General features: G+C 43.0%; 1 long non-coding RNA gene across 7 annotated transcripts in view; it reads right to left on the bottom strand.

Annotated features, from left to right (window-relative positions):
- LOC104968852 (uncharacterized) overlaps positions 1-9,534 on the bottom strand; it is a 51,479-nt gene extending 41,945 nt beyond the window's left edge. The window contains exons 1-4 of one of the 7 annotated variants that reach the window (XR_009494853.1): positions 8,932-9,204; positions 7,875-8,110; positions 6,869-7,006; positions 5,300-5,461 (exon numbers count right to left, since the gene is read on the bottom strand). This is a non-coding gene — a long non-coding RNA (uncharacterized lncRNA). The other 6 variants (XR_003035104.2, XR_001500496.3, XR_003035108.2 and 3 more) reach the window with 6 other exon arrangements.
- Between the last annotated feature and the right edge of the window lie 4,655 nt (positions 9,535-14,189).

The following is a 14,189-nucleotide window of genomic DNA, read 5'->3' as shown; positions in this document are numbered from 1 at the left end:
CCACTCCAGTGTTCTTGCCTGAAGAATCCCAGGGACGGGAAGCCTGGTGGGCTGACGTCTATGGGGTCGCACACAGTCGGACACGACTGAAGTGAAGCAGCAGCAGCAACAGTTGATTAACAGTCTGACTTCCTACAAGAAAGACTTACAGCAGGCTGGCTTCCTAGGCTAGTTATTGAGTTAACTATTGGTTTCCTGGACAGGTTGCTGCAGGTGGTGCGTTAGAGTTCTATTTTTATACATGGTCTGTCCACTGTCTGTTTGTATGTTCATTCTCAAGATGCAGGTACCTTATAAAATACACAGAGGTAAGTCAAAGAAGCAGAAACATCTTATGACATCCCTTATGTGTGGAATCTAAAAAGACATGATACAAACAAACTTAACTTACAAAACAGAAACAGACTCACAGACTTAAGAGAATGAAGTTATGGTTGCCAGGGGGAAGGATGGGGGAAAGGATAGTTAGGGAATTTGGGATGGACAACAAGGACCTCCTGTATAGCACAGGGAAGTCTCCTCAATGTTATGTGGCAGCCTGGATGGAACGGGAGTTTGGGGGAGAATGGAAACATGTCTATGTATGGCTGAGTCCTTCTGCTGTTCACCCGAGACTATCAAAACATTGTTAATTGGCTATACTCCAGTACAGAATAAAAAGTTTAAAAATACATAGTGCTATTTTCTGTGTGTTTGTATTTTGAACTTACTAGAGAGTATTGTGTCAAAATTTCTTGCTTATCTACTCACTCAATAGTAAGAGTCAAGGGTGGTATCTGGATTGCTATATGTGGTGAGGACAGGGAAGCCTGGCATGCTGCAGTTTATGGGGTGGCAAAGAGTTGTACACGACTTAGCAACTGAACAACAACAATGTCAGACATTGCACCTTACAGTTGCATATATACAATAGAGTATATCCATTTGTACATACTTTCACATTTAAGAGTTGCCTCTGGTATCCATTACCACTATCAGGGCTGAGAGCAAGATCCTCATGCGTGCTCACATAAGAGTACACCAGAGTAGGCCAGATTCTTTACAGTCTGAGCCACCAGAACCTTTCACAGTTAGGTATTAATCTGAAGTTCATTTTTGTATATAATATGAATCAGATTCCTACCTCACACCATATGCCAACACCATGTGTAGAGCAATACTTTTCTTCTCCACTAATTTTTGGTGGCGTATTTGTTATGATAAAGTTACTGTTCCTATCTTATTCTGTCTGAGTTTCTGTTCTATCAGTCTTTTCCTGGGCCTGGCTAAAATTCTAAAACAGAAGATAGGCGGATGGAAGGAGTGAAATTGGGTACACCCATGAAGCCTCCATTTGGAGGTTTATTGGATTTTGGCTGTTTTATTATTATAAGCTAACTTCCTCTATATTTGTTTTCAATATCACAATTTAAAGGAAGACATTTTAAAATGCATGGTTTAGGGCTGTAGGGTTTTCAGTGAGAAAGCCTGAGGTCCCTGATATTCTAGTATCAGGAATTAGCCAACTTTTTATGCAAAGTCAGTAGTAAATATTTTAGGTTTTGCAAGTCTAAATGACTCAACTTTGCCCTTGCGGCATGAAAGCAGCCATAGACAAAATGGTTGCAAAGAGCATGGCTGTGACCAATAAGGCTTTATTTACAAAAACAAGCTGGCTGGACTGGGCCTAGAGGATACAGCTTACCAAACCCTATGCTGTAATACTTGTAGTAGTTTCCTTATCCACATGAGGTAACCATGACCTTTCATTGTGAAACTCATCAAGGAAACTATTATCTTTTTATTTTTCCTTTTAAAAAATTTTCTATTGGCTTATACCCCTGCAAAAGGGAATGGCAACCCTCTCCAGTATTCTTGCCTGGAGAATTCCAGGGACAGAGGAGCCTGGCGGGCTACAGTCCACGGGGTCGCAAAGAGTCGGAGACAGCTGAGTGACTAACACTCTGACTTTCATAGCTGATGTGCAATGTTGTGTTAGTTTCAGGTATACAGCAAAGTGAATCAGTTACACACAAACGTACATCCTCTCTTTTTTAGATTCTTTTCCCATATATTCCATTACAGCGTATGGAGTAGAGTTCCTTGTGCTCTATGTTAGGTCCTTATTAGTTAACTATTTTATATAGTAGTGTGTATACGTAAGTCCCAAACTTTCAGTTTTCCCTCTCTCTCTGACCCCATGGTAACTATGTTTGTTTCCTACATCTGTGACTCTATTTCTGTTTTGTAAATAAGTTCATTTTTACCTTATTTTTAGATTTCACATATAAGTGATATCACATGATAAAAGATAACATTATTTTTTATAAGAGACCCAGATCTACGAAGCTGGGCATCAGATGTGTTCATTTGCTATCCCAGTATTACTTATAATAATTATATGGTAAATTATATAATAATAGATAACCAAAATAGTTTTCAGAGAATCATTAGGAAACATATGCAGATTATTATGCAGCCATTAAAAATGTTTACAGAAATCATTAATAGCCTATGTAAATGTTTATGATATAATACTAACTTTAAAATGAGGACAAAAATAACATATATATATAAGATATAAACTATATTTTTAAATGTACAGAGAATTAAATGTACAGAGTTAGTGACCACTCTAGATGCATAAAGTTGTGGATGAATTTTAATTTTTAATTTCATCTGAATATTTGTATGAATTTTCTATTTTTTTAATAGTGGAGCTATATTATTTTTTACATAAAAATATTTTCTAAGGAATTTTAAGGATGATCTCCATAAAACAATCTAGATGAATCCCCTCAGTGTCAAGGAGCACTGAGCAGATGGACAATAGAAAAGCTTTCTAGGGACTTCCCTAGTCCAGTGGTTAAGAATCTACCTGTCAATGCAGGGGACATGGGTTCAATCCCTGGTCTGGGAAGTTCCCACACATCATGGAGCAACTAAGTCCACGCACCACAACTACTGAAGCCTGCATGCCTAAAGCCTGTGCTCCGCAGCAAGAGAAGCCGCTGCAAGTAGAGAGTAGATCCCACTCTCAGCAACCATAGAAAGCCCGAGTGTAGTAACAAAGATCCAGCATAGACAAATAAATTAATTAAATTTGAAAAGAAAAGCTTTCTAGTTACATCCCAGTAATTCAGAATGTGCAACAATTCCAACCAAAAACAGCTGCACCAGGCAGGGGCATGAGGGAGTTGCACTAGGGAACAGACTGAACCGCCAGGGGCTGTGGGCAGCAGGCTTTGTAGTATCAAAGGGTGAAGTGCCCCTGGTTCCAGAGGAAGGATACAGTAAGCTTGCTTGAATAAATCTTTGGGCCAGCCAGGAACTGAGAGAAAAGCAAGAACTACACCTGGGCTGTTTAACAGGGCTAAGAGACCTGGTCTCCAGGAGCAGAGTGGGAACCTTGGCTGTTGTTGTTCAGTCGTTCAGTCATGTCCGATTCTTTGCACCCCCATGGACTGCAGAACCTTGGGGTTAGGCCATTTGAGGATCTCCTGATTTTATCAATGCCAAGGCAGCCTATAATATGAAATCTTAATTTTAGGCCTTGTACCATACCCATATTAAAAATGGTGTTAATGGTAGGATTCTCCAGGCAAGAATACTGGAGTGGGTTGCCATTTCCTTCTGCAATGGTAAAAGGGAAATCAAGAGGATTGACAGCAAGGAGATGAAGTAGAAGTTGCCATTGAATGAGCAGACTAAAATGAAGGAGGCTCAGACAGCACCCTGAGGGAAGGGTACCACTCTTTCCAAAATGCTTTGCACTCTTCAGAAGAATCTTTCTTATTTCAAGTGTATTGAAGAATTGGCAAGGCTGGTCTTTCTGGGAAGATCCTCAAGGGCAACATTTTAGGGCATTTGAGCTCATGAAGATGATGAACACTGGCAGGCTCCCATCCTGGAGCCTGTTCAACACCTACCAGCGGGTCTTGCTAGTGTGATTTTAAATGCCCATAAAAATCAGGCTTTATTGATGGGGAAAACATAATATCTCTTTGGAAGTGGGCCCTGTTTTGTGCAAAGAGAGTATCCACAATGTTCCAACTATAGATAACTGACACAGGAGTCCTCTGGGGCTATCTCAGCCTCGAATGTAAATGTCTGAAGAACTCATTAAAAACAGCATGATTGGCATCTAAGTTATGTTGCTTTTGCCTGCATTTCAGATGCCCCATCGGGTCAGAGACCAAATTATTTTCACTCTGTGGGATGAAAAGAAGTTTGCAGTTCTTTCTCCGTTTGCTTTGGGCACACGCATGTGTGTCACTATTATTTTTATCTTCAACTCATCCAGATTGAATTATTTTCTCTACATTTACATCCTCACACAGGAAAGAGGGGGTGAGTATGGAGGTTAAAAGCCCCTTGACTTGGAGAGGGATTTCCTATCTGCCCTTCCCCCCATGTATGTGTGCATACACGTGCACGCACATAACACATACACGCACAGAGTTGTACACTAATGCCCTATACAGCCGGGGCACCAGCCTCACTTTGCTACTTGCCACCCTCTTCTGTCACTCCTGCCAGGAGAACACGGGCAGACGTCGCTGTGTCTTCCTCCTGGCAGCCCTTCTGTTTGGCATGCTGTTCCCTGCCCGTCCCCTCTCACCTTCACCTCCTTCCTCACCGTCTTTTCCTGGCTGACCCATAGCCACCCTTTGGAGCTCACTTCCTCAGAGAGGCACGTCACCAGGCCTGAGGCAGTGATCTGCAGATGGAGCGGAGTTGGGCAGAGACTAGGGTGAGAACAATGGGGCACAGGTGGTGGCCCTGCAGGTAGGAAGGGCTGGCCTGAGGGCACCCCTTGCTTTGAACCCTCAAGGGCTCCTCCCTGCCCCCAGGAAGTCATCCAAACTCCTCAGAGTCTGATGTGAGGCCCTTTTCTTTCCACACTTCATCTCTTGCCGCTTCTCCTGGCTTCCCCCCAGGGAAGCCTACCCTCCCCAGATAATTTACCCTATTCTAGCATTGTTTCTTCACTTTCTGATCCCCTTCCTCCGCTCTGCTCCTTGAGGGCTGGCACCAGGGCTCACCATGCACTGGTGTCTCCCCAGCACCCAGGACTGGGCTTAGCACAGAGCAGGCTCTTGGGAAATATGTGCTGGGGAGTAAGGGGTGGAGGAGCTGGATTTCCTGCCTGTGGGATCAGAGCACAGAACCCCTCAACAGCCCTGTCTATACTGCCAGCCTCTGAGAGTGCTACACAGTGCAGGCTGGGGCTGGGATAGGGAAAAGAGAAATTAGGGGTTAAAGAGCATATAATAAGTAGCAGGAAATGTTCACACGGAGGTAACAGTGAGAACAAGACCTTGTTAGAAGTTCCTCCAGAATCAGAAGCTCCAGACCCCATGCTGTCTCTGCCATGAGCTTGCTGGGTGGGCTCTAATTCAAGGGATTGCCCTGGGGTCTAAATTCGGAACTTCCTTAAGCTGTCGGTCTAGGACACTGCTGTGTACATGGTGAAACCTGCCTAAGGAATGCAAAGAAATGGTTTAGGTTAATTAAAAACACACACAAAACACATCTGCAGGTTTTTTCCACGTGCTGCCATCTTTTTTCTTTCCATTTAGAGAACATGTTCCCAGGATAGCCCTGGGTTTAAGCTTTGGTAGACACGTATATCATTTCAGTCCTGGTTCCACCACTTAGAACCTGTCAGAGGGCAGCCAAATTTTTTGGTAAAAGGACAGAGAGGAAATCGTTGAGGCTTTGCAAGCCTGAACCTCTCAACCCTGCCTTTGTGACAGAAAAGCAGCCACAGACCACGTATAACTGAGGACATGGTCAAGTCCCAGTGAAACTTTATTTACAAAAGCAGACAATGAGCTGCTCTGGTCCACTGACCATAGTTTGCCAACCTCTGTCCTCAGTGATCTCGAGTATATCACATGTCATCTGAAAAAAAATTGAGGGATATAATACCTACTTTCTAGCAGTTGAAGCAATGTTATATGAAATTCCCTTGACATTTTTTAACGAACTAAATCACTAGAGAAATATACACTAGCAGTAGTGACGGTAATGTAAATGTGTTATTGTTTCATTAATAAATCACATTTATTTAGTACCCCCTGTACACGAGGTGCAGTGCTTTCATTATTTTCCTGACTCCTCACTAAACATCTCTCAAAAGGAAAAAAGAAAGCAATTGACTCCAATTGACTGATAAGGAAACAGAGGCTCAGAAGCAGGCTCAAAAGTTACACAGGTGATTGGAGACAGGGCTGAAGTTTAACTAAGAGCAGTTTTCACATCCAAAGCAGTGGCCTCGGAAGAAAAAAAAAACAGAAATGGAAGTGTGTGAGGGGTGAAAATAACAGGCAAATAGATGAACAAATGGGCATACACAGACAGGTCCCAGTTGTGTTTAGAAGGAGGACAGGGCCAGGCCATACTCCTTGGTTATCAAAAGATGGCTGATACTTGCCATGGCATCTGGAGCAAGACACTTCCCTAGGCTTCTCCTGGGCGGGGCCCCAGATTTAAATCCTAAACAAGACCAGCTCTGGATGATGGGTTCTGCCAGCAGCGGAGAGCTGGCCTTCTCTGCAAGGGATTTCCTAAGTCACAACGTAGCCCTCCAGAACTTTCTGGGCCTGCCTCAGCCCCAGGGAAGGCTGGAGCAGCCGGTGCCACTTGAGCGCTGAGTCCCCTGCCTGGAGGAGGCCAGATTTAGCAATCTGTCACACACAGCCCGCCTCATCGTGACACAGGGCTCTGAGATGCAGGCAGCTCAGGCAGGCAGAGAGGCATCTGTCGGCGGCGCGCAGACAGGGATTAGAGAGGCCGGGGGAGGATAATGATGCCATTTGCTTTTCTATAAAGCGCGTGTCAGGAGGAAAGGATTAAGCTAATTGAAGAAATCTCCAGCACTTACGTCAAAGGTGGCTGCAAAGCGATTGCTTTATCTTGCATCTCACCTGCTTCAGAGACCCAGCTCGAGGAAGCCTACCCACGGCTCCACTTTGTCCCCAGCAACTCTTTTCAGAAATAGTTTGAGTTGGCGTTAGCCATTCTGCAAAGGAGAGAGGAGCTAAAAATAAGCTCATGAGAAAGCGGATCCCTCCCTGCCTTTTTTTTTAAACTTCCAAAGCTTACATGGAGTTTCCCAGAGAAAGATAAAGAGCTGGTTTTCCTGAGCTGGTTTTACATATCTGTGCACATGTAACAGGCAAAATAAATGTCACTGAGGGTGTACATACTGCACTGGGACAGGTGGCAGCCATCTCAGACATTTTTTTTTATCTTTCTGGAACATTACCTTATGCTCCGGGGAGTTGTGCTGCATGCAAAGAGAAAGCACAGACTTCAGAATCATTTATCACTGGTCTCCCCTCCTGTAACACCTCGAGTCCCAAACATCTCCAAACCCAGAACCAACCTGAAAGTCATAGGCTTTTGTCTTTTGTCACACAAATGCAACTCGGTTTTTGAGGTTGCCAGGTGACAGATTTTTGCATCCTCTCTATAATGAATTTGGGAACACAGCAAATCATCAGAAAGGTTTCCTCCTTTTAGTTCAAGGTATTATACTACATCTACTCAAATAATGGGCTTTCCAGGTAGTTCAGACAGTAAAGAATCTGCCTGCAATGCAGGAGACCCATGTTCAATCCCTGGGTCGGCAAGATTCCCTGGAGAAGGGAATGGCAACCCACTCCAGTACTCTTGCCTGGAAAATTCTATGGACAGAGGAGCTTGGCAGGACAGAGTCCACAGGATCACAAAGATTTGGACACAACTGAGTAATTAACACTACTCAAATAATATTTGACAAATGGCTGCTATTTCCCAATGAATAAAATATCACATCTGAAAAATATAATCAGCTGCTTAATTGTTAACCATGATACACTCTTTGACTGTCTTAGAAAATGGATTACCTGATGAATTCAGAGATGTTTGTTTGAGTGCTTGGGACTGGAAACCTGGCTTCATTCTCTGTAACTCGCTAGCTTTTTGACCTTGAGTGAGTTATTTTGACTCACTTTGATTTCTTCATTGGTATCATGAGGGAGTAACACTGCCCACGTTGAGCTGTTGTGAAGGTTACATGAGATGGCTCAAGAAAGGCAGAGAGGAGGCAGTCCGGAGTGGGAGCTTTCCTCGTGGTCATCATCTGCCAGAAAGGCATAAGGTATTGTGTTAGTCAGGGTTCTTCAGAGAAACAGAACCAACAGGATGTAAATATGTATGTATACAGAATAAAGAGAGAAGCGAGTGAATTTTAAGGAATTGGCTCATGCAGTTGTGGGGGCTGGCAAGTCCAAAATGTGCAGGGCTGACTGTCAGGCTGGAAATTCCTGCAGGAGTGAACGTTACAGTCTGGAGTCCAAAGATAGTCAGGAGGCACAATTCCTTCATCTTCGGAGATCTCAGCCTTTTTTTCTTAAGGGCTTGGACTAACTGGCTGAGGTCCACCCCCATTACAAAGGGTAATCTGCTTTACTTCAACTCTGTTGATTTCAATGTTAATCACATCTTTAAAAAATATATTTTTACAGCAACATGTAGACTGGTGTTTGACCAAACAACTGGGCACCATAGCTTAGCCAAGTTGACATGTCAACCATCACAGGTATGGTACCTCTATCACAGGTATGTTACTACAGGGAATGGGCTTCCCTGGTGACTCAGTCAGTAAAGAATCCGCCTGCAATATGGGAGACCTGGGTTTGATTCCTGGGTTGGGAAGATCCCCTTGATAAGGGCATGGCAACCCACTCCAGTATTTTTGCCTAGAGTCAGGGACAGAGGAGCCTGGCAGGCTGCAGTCCATGGGGTCACAAAGAGTCGGACACAACTGAGCAACTAAGCACAGCACACACTACAGGGAACATCATAGCTAACCAAGCAGCAAGCATGGAATAAACCGTAGATTAGCAACACATGCATTTATAAAGGCACAGCAACAACACAAAAGGTGGGACCGCCCATCACCTGCTTAGCGCCTTCGTCCCAGGACCTATCAGAAGCCGAGAAGGAGGAAGATCCCCCGGTGTGATGGAAAACACTTCACGCTCAGAGCTGGCCTCTCTTAGAGCTCGTGTCCGGTTCCAGCCTTCTCTGCCCTGGATGAGTGTGCAGCTCCTCAGGCAGTTCCCTGGACGTCTCCAAACTTCCTGAGCTGCAACTCATAAGAAACACATCAGCCCTGCCTCCCGCACAGGGAAACTGTGAGAGGAAAATGAGGCAACTCTTGGGAGGGGCTTTGTAAGTAAACCACGAAGAGTCCTAATAGACATAACACATTATCTATCCCACAGGAACGTAATGTCCCTCTGGACAGAGGGAGTCCAGTTATTAGTACCAAAACAAGTAAAAGGCAACTCTCCTAGATCATAAATTTGACCTAACTGTAATATTAGCTGATATCATTAATATTTTCAATTAAAATTAATCTTCTCATTGTCTTGGGATTTCAAAAGGTTTTTTGGCTGCAAATTCAGTGACTGAGTTGTCTGAACACTAATCTTTCCCCCCATCCCAATAAATTTTCACTGCATTTGGGCAGAGGTCAAGTTCCCAGGTGGTACCAGTGCTAAAGAACGTGCCTCCTAATTCAGGAGACGTAAGAGACATGGGCTCAATCCCTGGGTCAGGAAGATTCCCTAGAGGAGGACATGGCAACCTACTCCAGCATTCTTGCCTGGAGAATCCCATGGACAGAAATGCCTGGCAAGCTACGGTCCATAGGGTTGCAAAGGGTCAGACACGACTGAAGCAACTTAACACAGCACAGCATAAGTATTTGAGCAGAAAGTATTTCATTGCATTTGAGCAGAGCTCAAAGCAGCAGGTCTAACAAATGTTTGTTGTAGGTGATTCATTCATTACAGAGATGTTTATGGAGTCCTCGCCATGTGCCAGGCACCACGCTGGGCTTTGGTTGGAGGCGGGAGACTTGAAGTGCTGAGTCATAGCACGGTGTAAGTGCTCGACAAAGGCCAGCTATTTATTATTTTTTCATATGCTATTATGTGGTCATTTTTGAAAAAGAAAGATAGAATTACTGCTTTAAAATATAGATAAATATGAGCCAACCTTCCTGCCAACCTCGGCAGGTTTTCTAGGCCAGCAACTCAGGGTCTGTTCAATATCACTCTGAAGTCAGGGGACCAGGAGCCCAGATTGAGGCAATCATTCTTTGGAGAACTTCACCATCAAAGGAAATTGTCCTGTGTTGTCTCTTAGAACACTTCACACTTCATTGGGAAGCTATAAAAACAATTACCAGGTCATTAGTAAAGGTTATTATTATTTTTTTAAGATCCAAAAGCTTCTCTCCCAGAATGACCTTAGCCAGCCTTGCAGTGAGAGACAGTTGCTGCAATGGAAAGAGTGAGAGCTTTGGAGTAGAAACTGAGGCTCCCAGCACTGGGTGCTTAACCTCCGAGCCTTGAGCTCCTGGATCCTGTGCTGAACTAGGAGCCCTTCCTGTGTCATTGGGCTATTTGTGCAGTTGAAATAAGGTGACTTTGGGAATAAGACCCTACATTATCCTGGGCACTTAGAAACCATTCTGTAAATGAAATTCCTTCCTTTCCCTGGTTCCATGTTGCATGTGTTTGAGGTCAGAGGTATGAATGGATAAAGCAGGAAGGATTGAAACGGACATTAGATCCATCAGGATAGGTTAGGTTGTGCTACAATAACAACCTGAAAACCTTAGCAGCTGACAACAATTGAGTTCAAATTTCTTACTCGTGCCCCATGTCCATCATGGGTTGACGAGGGAGCTCTACTAACCAGAGCCACTCACAACCCGATAGAACCTTGGCAGATGTGCCATTTTGTTACCTGATTCCAAGATCACAGAAGGGTAAAAGGCAATATGATGAATTGTGTGCTGGCTCTTACAGTTCCTGCCTGGAAGTGATACATGTTAATTCTACTCACATTTCATTAACTAAAGCAAATCATGTAGCTACCGTTGAGATCAACAGTGTAGGGATGTAACATGCTACCATAGCATGGACTGGAGGTATAAGAATGGACCATTGTGTAGGAATTTGGACCAAGCCAATGCCCATTCATAATAAAAAGTAGGTAGAAATCTAGCAAAAGTTGAGGCTTTGAATACGGTCTATCTTATCATACCAACTCAAGATAAATATTTTTTCTATTCCAGACTCATGTGAGGATCTGATAAAAGGTATAGGATCCCTCCCCAGGGAAAAATACTCTTGAAACATAAGTGGGAAAAATTTACATGCAAGGAACTAATTACATTAGAAATGTACTTACTTCATCTATGTTCAATCTTTAAAAAAAATCATTTCTCTCACTTTTGATTATTCAAAAATTAATGATTCATTCCAGGAAGAAAAATAAGAACAATAAGACAAAAGTCAATCTTACATATTCTCAAAGGTAAATTTCACTTTTAAAAAATGATATTCATCTTGCAATAGATGAAATTGAAATTGTAATATATGATGTGACATGATCTGTACATGACATATCAATACCCAACCAGTTGCTTTTTCCTTTGGAAAATATTAAACATTAACTCACAAAAGAATCAGAGCCCCTAAAGCTTTTTGCCATTTGAGAGAAAACTTATACCAAGGAATAACAGCATTCTCCAAGACAAGGTTTGAAACACAGATCCTAATATTAGAGGGCAAGTAACAAAATATTTAGCTAAAGTTATTTAGATCCTAGGAATGTATTTTTTTTTAACAAGGTAATCCAAAGATAGGGAATTCCAATGACAGTTTAGCAGCTCAACAAGATCAGAATTCTGGGTCACCTTCTCTACAATTCTCTTGGCCTCCTTCTCATGGTCACAAAATGGCTGCAGCAGTTCCAAACAATACATCTTCATAGGTTTTGTTGGTCAGTCACTAAATCATGTGTGACTCTTTGCAACCCCATGGACTTCAGCATGCCAGGATTCCCTGTCCTCCACTATCTCCCAGAGTTTGCTCCATCTCATGTCCATTGAGTTGATAAGGCTATCTAACCGTCTCATCTTCTGCCACCCTCTTCTCCTTTTGCCTTCAATCTTTCCCAGCATCAGGGTCCTTTCCAGTGAGTCAGTTCTTCACCTTAGGTGGCCAAAGTATTGGAGCTTCAGCATCAGTCCATCCAGAGAATATTCAGGGTTGATTTCCTTTAGGATTGACTGGTTTGATCTCCTTGCAGTCCAAGGGACTTTCAAAACACTGTAATAAAAGAAATGTCAACAATTCCAAAGGTACGTTGCTGTTTGACAGAGGTATGCTTCAGTTTTCTTTATCTGCTCCAAGTCCCAAATAAACAAGGTCAAATCCACACAGTGAGGACTTCCTCAAATCTCGCTAACTATACGTGGCTTATTTCACGTGAAAGGTATGAATAAAATACTGTGGAAGATGTTTTGACAAAAGAATTTTGTTCTGAGACAATACAAGTTTAGACATGGTTTCTGCCTTTTAAAATCAAGCCTTCTCATGAAAAGTGTTTGCCTTGTCCAGTGTATTTGCAAAGTGGACAGACATAATTTTGCCACGCTATGGGCACTGCAGCATTTTGAGGGGAGTGGTGGTGGGAGTCCTTACCATGCTCACTGATAAAAAAAATCAAAACAAAGAATATAAGTAAATGTGGACATCACTTCTTTTTCTTTATATTTTCCAATTAAGCTGGGCCTTACACACCCAGTGATGGGTGTGTTGTGGTCCATTTCTATCAGTGGGTGCTCCTCTCGCCAGCAGGAAGTGAGGGTAATGGCTAATATGTCTATTATCAAGTAATACCCTTCCCATGCAACATTAGTTTGTAATGAAACCACACATCAAAAATATGTTTACATTTACAATAAATACAGTCTTCTCACAAAGATAATTTACAAAGTGACACCAAAGAAAATCTAAGAGAAAAGACTAATCTTTCCACCAGGAGATCTTTCATGGACCACAGGTCAAGAAATCTGCTTATGAATTATTTACTTCTTTTCCTACTGGGACAGAATAGTAAATGCTACTCTCGGAGTTCTGCCTCTAAGAGTCAGGACGTGCTAAGAAGTTAGGATGCAACTGGTTTTCAACCCTTCACTCATCTCTTGCTCCAAGGGTAGACAAAACAGGTTTGAGAGAAAGGAGAGAGAGTGAGGGTCTCTTTGATGCACTCAGTGGAGGGTAGGAAGTATAGTCTTCAGTGAAGCACACGGGTCATGGGTTTCAATCCCGACTTCCCCACTTTCTACCACTGAGACCTCTTTTCAATCAATTATTCTTTCCAAACGTCAATTTCCTTACCTGAAAAAAATGAAAGACATCATTACCCTCAGGGGGCCTGAGCATTTAAAATGACTAAAATTGATATTGTGTTTATGATAGAAAGTGAATGTTTTACCATTTAAGAATGTCTTGTAAGCTAATACAATGAGCCTAAGTTTCTGGGAGAAATATCAATAACCTCAGATATGCAGATGACACCACCCTTATGGCAGAAAGTGAAGAGGAACTAAAAAGCCTCTTGATGAAAGTGAAAGTGGAGAGTGAAAAAGTTGGCTTAAAGCTCAACATTCGGAAAACGAAGATCATGGCATCTGGCCCCATCACTTCATGGGAAATAGATGGGGAAACAGTGGAAACAGTGTCAGACTTTATTTTTTTGGGCTCCAAGATTACTGCAGATGGTGACTGCAGCCATGAAATTAAAAGACACTTACTCCTTGGAAGGAAAGTTATGACCAACCTAGATAGCTTATTCAAAAGCAGAGACATTACTTTGCCAACAAAAGTTCGTCTAGTCAAGGCTATGGTTTTTCCTGTGGTCATGTATGGATGTGGGAGTTGGACTGTGAAGAAGGCTGAGCGCCGAAGAATCGATGCTTTTGAACTGTGGTGTTGGAGAAGACTCTTGAGAGTCCCTTGGACTGCAAGGAGATCCAACCAGTCCATTCTGAAGGAGATCAGCCCTGGGATTTCTTTGGAAGGAATGATGCTAAAGTTGAAACTCAGTACTTTGGCCACCTCATGGGAAGAGTTGACTCATTGGAAAAGACTCTGATGCTGGGAGGGATTGGGGGCAGGAGGAGAAGGGGACAACAGAGGATGAGATGTCTGTATGGCATCACTGACTTGATGGACGTGAGTCCGAGTGAACTCCGGGAGTTGGTGATGGACAGGGAGGCCTGGCGTGCTGCGATTCATGGGGTTGCAAAGAGTCGGACACGACTGAGTGACTGAATTGAACTGAACTGAACT

Source organism: Bos taurus, chromosome 6 (genome assembly GCF_002263795.3).
Source record: "Bos taurus isolate L1 Dominette 01449 registration number 42190680 breed Hereford chromosome 6, ARS-UCD2.0, whole genome shotgun sequence".
In the NCBI taxonomy this organism is placed as follows: Eukaryota; Metazoa; Chordata; class Mammalia; order Artiodactyla; family Bovidae; genus Bos; species Bos taurus.
This window is presented reverse-complemented; position numbering and strand designations above follow the sequence as displayed.